Raw genomic sequence first — 15,268 nt, 5'->3', positions numbered from 1 at the left:
TGCCTGGAGAATCCCAGGGACGGGGGGAGCCCATGGGGTCGTACAGAGTCAGACATGACTGAAGTGACTTAGCAGCAGCAGCAGCAGCATGGAGGTTTACTGTGTGTCACAGTAGTCACTAGAGGCATTCCCTCCATTTCTTCATTTAATTCCCATAACCACTCTATGAGGATTTTATGTCTATTTTATAGATGGGAAGACTGAGGCTCAGAGAGGTTAAATGCTTGCACTAATGTGAGCTCAGATCACATTTATTCTTTTTTCAGCCGTGTCACACAGTTTATTCCCCGCTAACACTCCTTTTCCTACTTGGTGCTATGAAGCCATGTCTTTCAGGCTGGGGGTACTTGGACCTGTGTTTGGCACCTAACACTTTCCCCAATGCATTGATCTGGTTAAATCTGGCCCCCTCATCCTTTTGTTTACAGCCTTTGGAATACTGATTTTTGTCTCCAACATGCCTACTCGGCTTCTAGCTTCATGCTGTATATTAATTTAATAAACCCTCTTTCTAAATATTCATGCAAATCATAGATTAAAAGGAAAAAATCAGAATGCAAGAGCAAAGCTCCAAAGCATGTCACTAGACACTTCCCACTGGATTAACATTTACTTTTATATCAGTCCCTTTAAAAATAGAGCTCTTTAATCAGTAACTATTCCACTCACTTGTCCTTTTTCTTGCCAAACACCATGCTGACTTTCAGCATTCTGGATGAAGTTAATCACACAAAACTTGCTCGTGGTGAGCCCACGCTGGCTGCTAGTATCTGCAGCTTCCTTTTCTAGGTGCTCACGTGCCAACCCTTTAATCTTCCATTAGACATTCTTGAAATCTACTTAGTTGCAGATTCCATCTTCTTTCTGGGTTGGAAATCCAAACTCCATTTGCTTGTCTCCAATTTTCCAAACCACTAATATTCTCCGTGTTCACTAAGACCACCCATAGTAGTTTGGGTGATTGAGTCTGACAGGTTTCTTCCAATAACATGGGGTATAATTTTCCAGCCTAGAATACCACAATGTCTGTTTCATCATCTGTAAGACGGAGACTACACTAGTAGTACTCCACATGTTGGTTTGATAATTAAATGGCATAATGCACCCAAGGAACCACTAATATTAATATTAATATATAGGAAACATTCCCCTCCAGATTGCACCAAGCCACATCACTTCATTTCTTCCTGAAAGTCATGTTAGCATCACCATTTCAATCAGCCTATACAAACAACTCTTCTAAAATCTGCATTTTTGCTGAAGTTCCTTAATACTACACACAGTGCCACTTTTTTTTTTTTTTTTTTTTTTTTGACTGTGTCAGGTCTTAGTTACAGCATGAAGGATCTTCAATCTTTGTTACAGCATGCAGGATTTATTTTTTTTATTTTAGTTGTAGCATATGGCATCCTTAGTTGCAGTATGCAAGATGTAATTCCCAGAACAGGGACGGAACCTGAACCCCCTGCTTTGAGAGCATGGAGTCAGCCACTCGACCACCAGAGAAGTCTTGATGCCGCTATTCTTGTGGTCACTCAAGCCTGACACTCAGAAACATCCAATTCATCATGTGTTTTCCTCCACATCAACCAATGTAAAGTCCGGTAGTTTTCGTCACTGCAATTCCTCAGACTGTGCGTGCTCAGTCACTCAGTTGTGTTCGACTCTTTGCAATCCCATGGACTGTAGCCCGCCAGGCTCCTCCACCCATGGGATTTTCCAGGCAAGAATACTGGAGCAGGTTGCCATTTCCTTCTCCAGGGGATCTTCCCAACCCAGGGATTGAACCTGGGTCTCCTGCGTCTCCTGCATGGCAGGCAGATGCTTTACCACTGAGCCACCAGGAAGGCCCAGATTCCTCAGATACTAATCCTTTACTTCCGTCCTACAGACATTGTTAAGGAATAAAGGTTTTTGTCCCCTCCAAGTACATATGTTGGAACCTTAATCCTCAGTGTGACTCTATCTGTTGATGGGGCCTGTTAAGATGACAAAGGATAAATGAGATCACAAGGGTGGGATCCTAATTCAACAGGCCTGGTGTCCTTATAAGAAGAGGAGGAGACCGAAGTCTCTTACGTAGATGGCCAACTGTGAGGGCACAGTGAGAAGACGGCCATCAGCAAGCCAGGAAGAGAATCTTCCTGGGAACAAATTAGCCAGCACCTTGATCCCGGACTTTGCAGCCTCCAGAATTGTGAGAAATAAATTTCTGTTATTTAAACCATCCAGGTTATGGTATTTTGTTACCATATGTCTACTTAGCAGCCCAAGTAGACTAAGATAGCCACAACCTTACTTGAGGCTTTCTTACCTGGTTTGCAGTAAAAATTCCTGACTTTTGCCCCATCTCTTATCCTTCTCCACTGCAATCCATCTCTCTCACTAGTACCAACTTAAATTTCCTAAATTCTGCTCTCAAATTATCAGTAGCTTCTTATAGTTTGCCAAATTGAGCACAAACTCACTGACTTTCAAAATATTCCAGACAAGCCTCACATATGACCCCTCTTTATGATCCCAATGTATGCTCCAGAACTCATATTCCCCATTCTTAATATACCCTCCATTCCAGTCAAATGAAACCTCACACAGTTCCTAAGAAACATCATTGATCATTTGCATTCTTTACTGCTCTCTGCACTTACATAGCATTTTTCTTAAATAGCTGAATGTATTCAGCTGCCATAAAGAGTAACTGACTAATAATGATAGAAAAAATTAGGCATTTATTATTGGCATATCACAAGTCCAGAGATGGAAAGTTGCTGCTGCCAGTTTAGTTGTTCAACAATGCCACCAGAGACCACGAATTCTTTTCCTTTTCCCTTCCTCAAGATCAAAAAGTGGCTGCCATGCCTCCAGACATTGAATCTATGTTCAATGCATGAAAATAGGAGAAAGAGAAGAGAAGGAGCATGACAGCAAAGTCAGTCTCTTTTGCTAGGAAAAGCCAAAACATTCCCAGAGCTCCCACCACCCAGCCCCACTGAAGACTCTCCCACTTATGACTTATTGGCCTGGATACTATCACATGGCCTCCCTTACCTGCAAGGGAAGTTGGAAAAATGGACATTTCATCTGAGCAAGGCACATGCAACAATACCCACAAAAAAACTGGGACATGGTTAACAAAAAAATAAGAAAGCAGTGGATATGGAGTGAGTAACTAGTGTAGCCATAAGTACCTGACACTCATTTCTGGTGGATTTTTATCTTTATCTCTCTTCAAACATCTACCAGAATGTCTTGCACTTTACACTCAACACCATATACATATAGACTGGTTGTAGTATAGTTTATGATTGCCTACAAATGGCTCCACAATCAATAAGTATTTGCGGGCCTCCGTTCAGAATATTGGGAGGAGTAAAAGAAATTATATTTGTCCTCAAGTCGGAGAGTCGAAATGACTGTTGCTAAATTACTTTCCCGAAACATAGTCGTTTTTGGACTCATTTCACATTCCCAGCGCCAACATTCAGGTTTGCTCAGCAAAATCTTTCTTCACAGAATAGTAAACATAATAACCCTCAGCCTGGGCTTGGTCATATTGCTCTAACATCTATATTTCTCTGGCTCAACTGGACAAGGTTTTACTATAGATGTGTTAAGAAAACCTGGTTATAAGTAATGTAATTAAACATCATTCCATAAAGAACCTGTTAAGCGGCAGCAGGTAGCCATTAGAAATGATGCTACAGCATAACTAATGATATATAAGTAAATATTTAAGTAAGTCCAGATTATAAAGCAGAGTGCACAGTGTGCATGCTTGCATGCTAAGTTGCTCCAGTTGTGTCCAACTCTTTGCAACCCTATGGACTGTAGCCTGCCATCTTCCTCTGTCCATGGGATTCTCCAGGCAGGAATGTAGGGGTGGGCTGCCATTCCCTTCACCAAGGGATCTTCCCAGCCCAGGGATCAAACCCAAGTCTCCCGTGTCTCCTGCACTGCAAGCGGATTCTTTACTGCTGAGCCAGCCACCAGAGGAGCCACCCATGTATAGCATACCTATCCGTAATCACTGATAAGATACATTTTGTGCAAGAGTGTTTATAAATAGATGGGCCTGGAATTGGAAATTCCAACATCCAATAGAAGTGTACAAATAGAAACAGAGAGGTTTAAAAAATATTTATTTATCAAAATCTTGATAGTGGTCAACTCTAGACACTGCATTATAGATGGCCTTTATTTTTTGTTTTTATTTCTCAGTATTCTCAAGATTTTCCAGAATGAATCTGCATCATTTTAAAAATAAAAAGCAGAAGGGGTTGTTTTTGTTTTTCTTAACTTTCAGGAGTTTGAAAAGACGTCTGCCTTCTGATACTTCAAGGGATGAGACAGCACAAGGACTGGTGAACTTAAGTGGCCGCAAATTCGAATGAGTCTCTACTAATGACACCAAAACCATTTGAAGAGCAAGAATGAGTCACTCTTATTTGTAGCTTTAGAAATACAAGGAGCAAAAATATAAAGTCAGCTTGAACCTGAAAGTATGGGGTGTGCAAATGAAAATCTGTTCTATGGAGGTTTACTTACACATTTCATATATTCAGAGGTTCCCATTCACTGTAAAGTGTGACCCCAAAACAATGAAATCATTTGGCAGAGAGGAGCTGTCTTCAGTGATATGAATGCTGCCACCTGTACGTCAAGCCTCCTTGAATAAATAAATGCTGGCAAACTCATTGCTTTTCTTTCGTTTCAGTAATGGAAAGGCTTTACACAGGATGGACTCACGTTGATTTGATGACAATGACCATGACATTCAAGTGATTCCTATTTTACACGCAGTGCTGAACTAAGTACCTGCTTTATCTTACTATTCACATGACACGGCAGTCGCTTATCTGTTACAACTGAAGCAGAAAAGCCTGGCAAGTTTCTAGAGAGCCTGGGATAAGGCTCTAGGTTGCTGTTGGAACTGGTGTCCTGAAATTAATCCTTGGATATCTCAGTAAAAATCAAACATAACCTGCCCTCTAGAAAACTCCGGTTTCAATAAGTTACTCTTTTCACTCTGAGTTACACAATGTTGTTCAGTTGCTAAGTCGTGTCCAACTCTTTGCGACCCCAGGGACTGAAGCCCGCCAGGCTCCTCTGTCCATGGGATTTTTCAGGTAAGAATACTGGAATGGGTTGCCATTTCTTGCTCCAAGGGATCTTCCTAACCCAGGGATCACACCCATATCTCTCGAGTGTCCTGCATTAGCCGGTGGATTCTTTACCACTGTGCCACCTGGGAAGCCCTGGACCACAAGGGACGTACCTGAAGTCTACTTTTTAAGAAATTCCTTGTATTTAGAATGCAGGGAATAGTGTCTATTTTTCTCACTAAACCTGAGGGAACTGTAGACCTGCCAATAGAAGTATATCAGAAATCTTAGAAAGAGTCACTTGAAGACCCTGGTAAAGGTGAAATTTTGTGAATATAAACACTCAGATTACAAGTGTAGATATGAAATTTAAATCTCTTATAAAGAAGTAATAACTCATGGTCGAGTTATTATCGTGTGCGTGCATGCTAAGTCACTTCAGTCATGTCTGACTCTTTGTGACCCAACAGACTGCAACCTGCCAGGCTCCTCTGTCCATGGGATTTTCCAGGCAAGAATACTGGAGTTGCATTGCCATGCCCTGCTGCAGGGGATCTTCCTGACCCCGGGATGGAACCAGGTCTCCCGCATTGCAGAGGGATTCTTTACCATTGAGCACCAGGAAAGCCCATGTTATTACCATATTCTCTCCCAATTTACAAAAATGCACTTTTTTTTTCTATTTCACAGTTTTCTATAGTATTTCCTTTATTAGGCTGTGCTATGTTGTGCTATGTCATGAGGTTATGCTATGTTTTATATTATTTTTAAAATTCAGATAGATCTGTATCTTTATTTTCTCCATATTCGAATCTTACCAAACATATATGAAGTATCCAAGCATAGGTCCTGTGCCACAACGGGAGCTCAATCAATTTTCATGTCAATTATCACTTTGTCCTGTGTTATTAAGTATCTATCCTGTCTGTAAGCCAAGGGATGATCCCTGCCTTCAAGGAGTTTGTTATCTATTTAAGAAGACAGTATATAGATAACAAATAAATAATAGATATTTTAATAATGTAATATAGCAATTCAAAGAAACATCCTAAGGTGATGTGTAGTTAACTGTCCAAGAGAGGATGCTAGCCGTAAAACAATAGGAGTTAAGAGATGATACCAACACTCCTGAACATTCAACATCTTGGAAAACCCCAGGCATTTTTGGAAGACCAGACAGTAAGATAAAAGCCAAGAGAATGGAAAAATCTTCCTCCTCAACATTCTCCTCCAGCATCTTTTATATCCAGTGAGATTCTTCAGGTTGAATGGAGCCAGATATCTAAGTGGATTAATTGTTATTTATAACAGCATATTGACCCATGAAGCATGGGTGACCTCCCATCCCTCGCTCTCCACTGATAAATCGTGCAACTGTAATAAACAAGCAAATGGAATTTGCCTCCCTGCCAAGGATGTGCTGCTGTCATCTTTCCACCACGGTCGTCAATTAAAGGGTTCAATAATGAATGAACTGGCAGAGTCCGACTATAATCTTCAAACTCCAAAGATGCTCCGCGAACAGCAGTGTGGGATTTATGGTTTTCATTTTCCTTCACCTCACTCCATGAGGGTGTACACAGCCATAAACACACTCATTCACACACACACATTTGCACACCACATGCACTCTCTCCCACAACATCTCTTGCCATTTGCATGGCTTTTTCAATTAGATAATTAACTTATTAAAACTCATGGAGGGAAGTGCATTCATCCTGGAGAGGGGTTGCTTTGATCCTTTAGTTGAGAAGAGAGTTCTAGTAACTTTGGCCAGCAGTCCCAGCCTGGAATGAGGCCAGGAGAGGACAGGCACTCAAAATCCCAAGCCAGCAGACACTCAGTTTGCCATGTGGGACAAGGGCTGCTGTTCACAGGGGCTTCCCGCTGCCCAGGAACACCATCTGGGGCACATTTTCTCCAAAGGCTAGTGAAGCTACAAGTATGCATGAGTTCAGCAAAGACTTAAACACAGGATGCCCATCTATAATACAACACTGAGAGGTTGATAGGGATATTGATTCATCATAGTGGTAATTTACATTTATAAATCCTTGACTATGGGACAGGCAGTGTGCCAAGTACTTTCCGTGGATTATGTCATTTAAGCCTCACCATAACCCTGTAAGGTAAGTTACATGATTAACCAGGTCTTTGAAATGAGAAACTTGGTGCTCAGGGAAGTTAAATAACAACAACAACAACAACAAATCACACAGCTGGTGTGTGGAGTAGAACTGAGATTCAAACCAGCCAGACGGACTGCAGAGCCTACTCATATCATAGCCACATGCCTAACTTCTTTTATATTTTTTACACTCTTAAACTTGAGATTCATTGTATAGAAGGAAAATACCCATTATCATACTCTCCACAAATTCTCCCTTAATGCCATAAAGAGAAACAGACAAAGCATGCTGCTGCTAAGTCTCTTCAGTTGTGTCCGACTCTGTGCAAACCCCATAGACAGCAGCCCACCAGGCTCCTGCGCAAATACACACACACACATGTAAGTGCACACACACAAACACACACATGTAGCCATGGAGGGTGAATAAGGCCATACAAAGAACACCCTTAATTTTCTTTCTGCCAAACCAGGCAGGATGTGAAGGTTGAATCAAGCTCCCAGGCTATGTCTTTTCCAGTACCCTTGCTACACACTTCAAACCATCAGAGGAATATCATAGGCTTGCAGCTGCCCAACGCTAGACAGGCAACACCACCTGGGAGTCTTTAGCTCCTTAGGAACCTGAAAGTTCATGACACAACATGGGCAAACCACACACAGCCCAAACGCAGGCCAAAAAAGTGTCCATCTGAGCCCAGAGCTAAGTTACTAACTATCAGCAGCCTCTCCCAGAACTAGTTCAAGGTAATAACGATCGAGTCTTAACACAGGTTAAAGGTGATCTACTCAGGGGACCTCCCTGGTGGTCCAGTGGTTGGGTCTTCACCCCGCAAAGCAGGGGATGTGGGTTCCGTCCCTGGTCAGGGAGCTGAGATCCCACATGCCTCATGGCCAAAACACTAAAACATGAAACAGAAGCAATATTGTAACGAATACAATAAAGACTTTAAAAATGGTCCACATCAAAATAATATTTTTTAAAAAGGTGATCCACTCAGGCTGCACCAAGGTGGTTGCATGCCCCCAGGCCCATGCCCTTCCACTCTGACAATATCATAAGTCAGATCAATAATCTGATCTGGATTCTTCCCTATCCTCCCTGCCAGCTGTCCTTCTGAGACATCAGTCCTGCCTGATTTGCTCTTGTCGGCAGTGTTGGCTGAGGGTGGTCCTGGGCAGGAGAGGCACAAGGGAGCTTTATGCCTTCTTAGGAAGGATCATGACTCCCAAGGCCCAGGGGCAACCGTGTTCTGTTCAGCTCCTTACGGAACTTGGCCCTTGTCTTCCCAAGGCACATGTGGTGTCTGGCAACTTTCCTGGGTCTTGAAAGCCCCATCTGCTCCCTGATGAAAGCTGCCCATGCAAAGGCTGAACTTCCCTCTGTTGTTTTATAAAGAGCAGAGACTCCTTCTCAAGTCTCCAAATAAACCCTTCACTCCCAGACACAAACAGTGACACTCAAATGTCTGGTTCTATTGGATTTCTTATCTCAATTCACTCAGAGGTGAGCTGAGCCCAGCATCGTGTCTTACCAAAGTGCTCCCTACCTCCCAAAGTCACTGCTAAAAAGGATCCCAACTTCAGCCCCCTTATCACTGAGTTTAAACAAGTTACATGAGCTGAAGGGGAGGAGATCACAGAACAACTTGCCATTTATGCAGACACTAATGCACACATGCAACTGGGCTACTGGGCAGAGATGGGCCTGGCCTTGAGGTCATAAAGGCAGGAAATAAATCTTCTTTTCAACGCTGCTGTGGTTTCTATCTCAACACGAAAACTCGCTGTTGTTTTTTTTAAATCATGGGTTTCTGCTCTGGTGGTACTAGTGGGAAAGAACCCGCCTGCCATTGCAGGAGACCTAAGAGACCTGGGTTAGATACCCGGGTTGGAAGATCCCCTGGAGGAGGGCATGACAACCCACTCCAGCATTTTTGCCTGGAGAATCCCCATGGATAGAGGAGCCTAGTGGGCTACAATCCACAAGGTCTCAAAGAGTTGGACACAACTGAAGTGACTTAGCATACACGCATGAGGTTTGGGTCCCTTAGAAAAGAGGATGGGACAGACTAGCTGGAAAAGACAGAAGCTTAGCTAGAAGCAGGCTTGCCTGAACACCGGGGGAAGAAGTCCTTGGCTATCGGGCTGGCCTCCTTTGCCAGGGAAGCCTTGAGCCAGTTCCAGCTCTGGTTAGAGGTCATTACCTGGGCAGAAGAACCACAGGGACAACTCTGCTCTCTGCTCTGACCCCTCCTCAATCCTTACCTTGCTAAAGATGCTCAGTATTTCCTTTCTACTCATATTCCCTTTTTAGAGAACACGTCCTTAGCCCACCTAGACCCAGCGCCTATAAAGGTCTCATTGCCATAACCCCAACTGGATATCTGACTATAACTCACTCTCTGGGCCACAGCTAGCTACTAGGTTTGCCAAAATTTTCGTTCAGATTTTTTATGGAAAGCCGAAATGAACTCTTTGGCCAACCCAATAAATTCTACTCTCCAAGAAATTTTATCTTGGAAATTCCCCAGCGGTCCAGGGGTTAGGACTCAGCGCTTTCACTGCCAGGGCCTGGGTTCAATCCCTGGTCAGGAAACGAATATCCCTTAAGCCACGTGGCACAGCCAAAAAAAAAAAAAAAAAAGCTTTATTTTAGAGATCCACATTTATGGATAGGCAGCTGATATTGGACTCTAAGACAGCTGACATGGACCTGAGTTTCAGTTTAGCTACACATTAGCTCTGCCTCAAGAGGCAATTACATTAATGACTCTATGCTTCAGTTTCCTCACCTATAATGGGTACCTTGGTAGTAATACACCTTTAGGGGTCTTTCAAGAATTACTTTAGGGCCTGGACTGTGGCAAGCTCTCCATAGATATTAGCTATTATTGTGGCTCAAGGTAAAGAATCCTCCTGCTAATGCAGGAGACAGGGGAGGTGCGGGTTCAATCCCTGGGTTGGGAAGATCCCCTGTAGAAGGAAATGGTAACCCACTCCAGAATTCTTGCCAGGGAAATCCCATGGACAGAGGAGACTGGTGGGCTACAGTCCCTGGGGTCACAAAGAGCCGGACACAACTTAGTCACTGAATAACAACAACCATTTCCATTACTATAGTAACACAAAGCCATGGGCCACCAGAAGTCATAACAGAGTAAAAATTAAGAGTACTGAAGATGAAATTGGTCTGCCAAGAGAAGCCAGGACAAGAAACCATGTGGCCCCAGAAGAAGGGAAGGAAAAACGGAGGTAGAAAGGATGTCTTTTCAGTTCCTTGACACCCATTCTGAGTCCACAATTAGATGCCTTGAAACTTCCTCCATATCATGACTATAAAGACCCTCTTTCTTTTAAAAGAATACATTTATTCTATTTATTTGGCTGCACCAGGTCTTCGTTGGTACACAGGATGTTTAGATATTCATTGCAACATGCAAACTCTTAGATGAAGCATGTGGGATCTAGTTCCCCAACCAGGGATCAAACCCAGGCCCCCTGCACTGGGAGCATGGAGTCTTAGCCCCTGGACCACCAGGGAAGTCCCCAGTGACCTTCTTTCTTAAATTAGCATGTGTGGTGGCTCTGTTCCTGGCAAATAAGTAATCCCCAGGTAAGTTTCAGGATTCCGCCACCACTCATGCCAGGTAGAATTAGTTCTGTCACCAACCCCTCCTGTTAACTGGGGAAACCCACCTCCCCCTCTAGGACGTGTAGGATTGGCAGCCTATAAAGACTGATGTCCTATGATGCCTCTTTCTCAAGGGCCTGACCTCAGTATTCTCCTGGGATCGGTACTTCTATATTCCTTGACTCCCTGGTAGATCAGGATCAAAATGAACAAAAGTAAATAACCAGAAAAAGGAAAGCAGCCAACTTGAAGTCAAGCAGGTGGTCTGAATCATTCCTGTGGGAATTTCTTACAGCAAGGGCAATGAGAAAAGGCCACTGAGCTCTGAGAGTGGCAGTTACATCTTCAAGGATGATATCCACCTTTCCAAGTGTGGCTCCAGTTTGCAGGTCTATCTACACAGTCTCCACTTCACACACATGGCTCCAAGACCATGACTTGAGCTCAAGACACAAGAGAGGACATCACTTAGGGGATGACCTCATTATATGCTTTCAGCTTCTGCAAAAAAAAACCCACAAAAACCCACTCTTCCGAGGACACAAGGTCATCCTGGGAATCAAGGACAACACTTGATGGGTAAAGGACCAGTGTGGAAGAAACACTTGCTCATCAGTTATTAAGCACAATGGATCTCCAGATACGTTCTCTCACTCAGTCCTTGCAGTGACCCTTCAGTGTTGCTATGTGCCCTGGTTAATGATCCTGCATTACAAATCATTCCAAAACTTAGTGGAGTAAAACAACAATTTGATTTTTCTCATAGTTTTATGAGTCAGGAATCTGCAAAGGGCTTGGCTGGGCAGTTCTCATACGGGGTTTTTCATAGTTGTGGTCAGATGTTGGCTATGCTGTGATCATCTATGGGCCCAACTAGACTGGACGTCCCAGATGGCTCACACAGATGGCTGCCACTGGATGCTGCTGTCAGCTGGTTGCTCAACAGGGTCTATAGACGTGGCCCTCCAGGGTAGCTGTACCTCTTATACTGGAATTATCTCTCCACCAGAATAAATGTCCCAGGACACCGGGCAGAGATTGAGTGGGAAGAGCCTCAGAACCATTTAGCATCACTTCTGCCATATTCTGTTGACTGGAACAGCCACAGGATCCACTCAGATCTGAGAAGAAAAGACACAGACATCCACCTTTCAGCAAGAGGAGTTGCAACGAATTTGGGGCCAGTTTTCAATTGCTGCCATGTGACTATCCCCACTGTAAAGTTGGGGGAACACAAAGAGATTACTACATTGTCAAAGATCACATTCCTAAAAATTAACCGGATGGGAGTTTAAACTCAGCCTTGTCTAATTCCAAATTAAACGCCCCTTTGAAAGTGTCAGTCACTCAGCCAAGTCCAACTCTTTGCAATCCCATGACTGTAGCCCATCAGCCTTCTCTGTCCATAGAATTCACCAGGCAAGAATACCAGAGTGGGAAGCCATTCCCTTCTCCAGGGGATCTTCTCAACTCAGGGATCAAACCTGGGTCTCCCACAATGCAGACAGATTCTTTACCATCTGAGCCACTAGAGAAGCCCAAGCACCCCTCTGGCTATGTCTTTGGCTAGGTCAAAATTGCCCAGTAAACTGGGGTTGTGCTGCTTTCTTTGCCTTGGTGATCAAAGTGGGAGAGGGGACTATAAGTGCCTGCTATCCATAGAAACTATATAAACTCCTAGTTTGCCTTTTTGTAAGCAAAGGCTGTTACCCAGGTGCCTTGCTTCCCTGAGTTATTTCTAGGCTGGCCCTCAAAATCTCCCAACCCCACCTCCATGTGGCACCCCTTCCCCCAGAGCTGCAGAATATAAGGAGGTGCTGTCACCATGCAGAGCGCCAGGATGGAAAGGAGCTCTCCAACTTGTCACCAACTCTACCAGCTGATAGTCTCTTCAGAAAGGCTCTCTTGCTCTGAAAGGATGGACACAGCCATTGAATTAAGAGCTCCAGTGTGCCTATTATACAGAATGAGGTAAGTCAGAAAGAGAAGTATAAACATCGTATACTGACGCAAATATACAGAATCTAGAAAGATGGCACTGATGAATTTATTTTCAGGGCAGCAGTGGAGAAACAGACATAGAGAACAGACCTGTGGGCACACAGGGAGTGGAGAAGGGAGAGGGTGAGATGTATGGAGAGAGCAACATGGAAATTTACGCTACCATATGTAAAGTAGATAGCCAACGGGAATTTGCTGTATGACCCAGGGAACTCAAACAGGGGCTCTGTGACAATCTAGAAGGGTGGGATGGGGATATAGATGGGGGGAGGTTCAAGGAGGAGGTTCAGGAGGGAGGGAACATGGGTGTTACCTATGGCTGGATCTATAGACGTGCCTCTGTACAGGATATATGATATCCTCTGTTAATGTATGACAGAAACCACAAAATTTTGTAAAGCAATTATCCTTCAATTTAAAAAATAAATTGGCAAAAAAAAAGCTCTAGTGTGTGCAAGAAGCCTACAGAGTGAGAGGCTGTATGGTCACTCAGACTCCCCCCATTCTGAAGACACTCAGAGATACTTTCTGCTCACGCATCTGTAATGATAAACATAGACATTATGGGTATCAAACATGGACACCTACACCATCTGAACAGCTCATTGGGAAGAGTTCCCATTTCCAAATGATCCTTCGGGTGATCATAACAGGTTACAGGCTTAATTGCATCCTGTTCATCACCATTTAATGTTTCAGCTGAATGGCTTCTGTTATCAACATTTTCCCCTGAGGAAGAAGTGTTCATGCCCTCCAGTTTTGTTCCAACTGCATCCAGTGAGTCCAGTGACCAGGTGGTACTAGAAAAACTCCAGCGTAGTAGCTAAGCACTGGTTTTGACGTCTTCTAGTCCTGGATTCATATCCTAGTTCTGCCATTGATTCAGCCCGTCTCTCAACCTCTGCAAGACTCAGGTTCATGGCTATCAGAGAGATAATAGAAGCATCTTCTTCATTTGAGTTGCTATGAGATCACATTCAGCGAGACTCAGTGGCATCATGCACTTAGCACAATGCCTCACACTTGGTAAGCCTCAAACTACTACTAGCTACAATTGCGATGTCAGAAATAACTAGAGAGCTTTGAGAAGGTACTGAAACTCAGATTGGAAGGGAAGGGGACCAGCCAGGCTTCAGAGAGGCTCCATAGGTACATCAGCTTAGGCAAGAAAGGAGACAAATCCCAGGAAATAAACTAAGGGAAAGAAAATGCAGAAACCATGCAGGATCAGATGTTTGGAAGATTAGAGTCCACAGGAACCATGTCACAGGCAAAGATCATCTTATACTGTGCCAGAGACCCTTGTTTCTCTTTAAGAAATGCTCTGAAACACTGTGCAGCCCAACATCCAAATATAGAAAGGGAGACTTGTGGGAGATTAGGACCGGCGTCTACACACTACTATGTATAAAATCGATAACCAATGAGAACTGTATATATGGCACAGGGAGCTCTACTCAGTGCTCTGTGGTGATCTGAAAGGGAAGGAAATCCAAAGAAAGAATATACATGTATGTGCGGCTGATTTACTTTGCTGCACAGCAGAAACTAACACAACATTGTAAAGCAACTATACTTCAATTTAAAAGAAGACTAGTAAGGTGAAACAAAAGCTGATGTCCTTACATAGGCAGATACAGAAATTAAGAAGAAATAACATTTGCTGAACATCCACTGTGTGGGAAGAACAATAGTCACTTCTACACACATTGTACCATTGATTCTTCATATTATGCTGAAGAATTGGAATCCTTGCCTTTAATTTTTGAAAGGTAAAGAAACCAAAGACCCTGATGTTGGGAAAAATTGAGGGCAGAGGAGAAGGGGGTATCAGAAGATGAGACGGTTGGATGGCATCACCAACTCAATGGACATGAGCTTGAGCAAATTCCAGGAGACAGTGGACAGGGAAGCCTGGTGTGCTGCAGTCCCTAGGGTTGCAAAGAGTCAGACATGACTTAGCAATTGAACAACAGCAAGCAATAACAAAGAAACCAAGGCTCAGAAAGGTTAACATACTCAAAGTCATGGAGTTAGGACATAGAAGAGCTGGAAGGTGAAGCCCATCTGACTCTGAAACTTGCATTTTTTTCATTCTGTCTTCCAAAAAAGCTTCAGAGAAGACCAGAGTGTGTTGAAAGGCTTTGAAAGATGACAAACTCCTCTACAGTGAGGAAGCAAAGGACAGTTGTCCAAAAGTTCTCAGCCACAAGTGAAGTATCACCTTCTGCTTATTTTTTCCTCTGAAATTTCATTGTTTGATTCCAGTTGTCATTTCTTGCCAGAAAAATCAGAAACCTTAGGACCTGATTTTGAATTTACACTTTACTGACCTTCGGCATTTCCTTGCTCTGTAGATTTAATTTTCAACTTCCATTCAAGCACATTAGGAAATTGTTTGAC

The 15,268-nt window shown here is 43.4% G+C and overlaps 1 non-coding gene across 1 annotated transcript; it reads right to left on the bottom strand.

Annotated features, from left to right (window-relative positions):
- Nucleotides 1–1,766: 1,766 nt before the first annotated feature.
- TRNAG-GCC (transfer RNA glycine (anticodon GCC)) lies at nucleotides 1,767–1,847 on the bottom strand. Its single transcript is given in 2 exon segments — nucleotides 1,767–1,802; nucleotides 1,812–1,847. It is a non-coding gene; the product is annotated as a tRNA-Gly (tRNA).
- Between the last annotated feature and the right edge of the window lie 13,421 nt (nucleotides 1,848–15,268).

The sequence above is a fragment of the Ovis aries genome, chromosome 24, assembly GCF_016772045.2.
Source record: "Ovis aries strain OAR_USU_Benz2616 breed Rambouillet chromosome 24, ARS-UI_Ramb_v3.0, whole genome shotgun sequence".
NCBI classification, from domain to species: domain Eukaryota; kingdom Metazoa; phylum Chordata; class Mammalia; order Artiodactyla; family Bovidae; genus Ovis; species Ovis aries.
The sequence above is the reverse complement of the archived record's forward strand: the minus strand, read 5'-3'. Positions and strand labels throughout refer to the sequence as shown.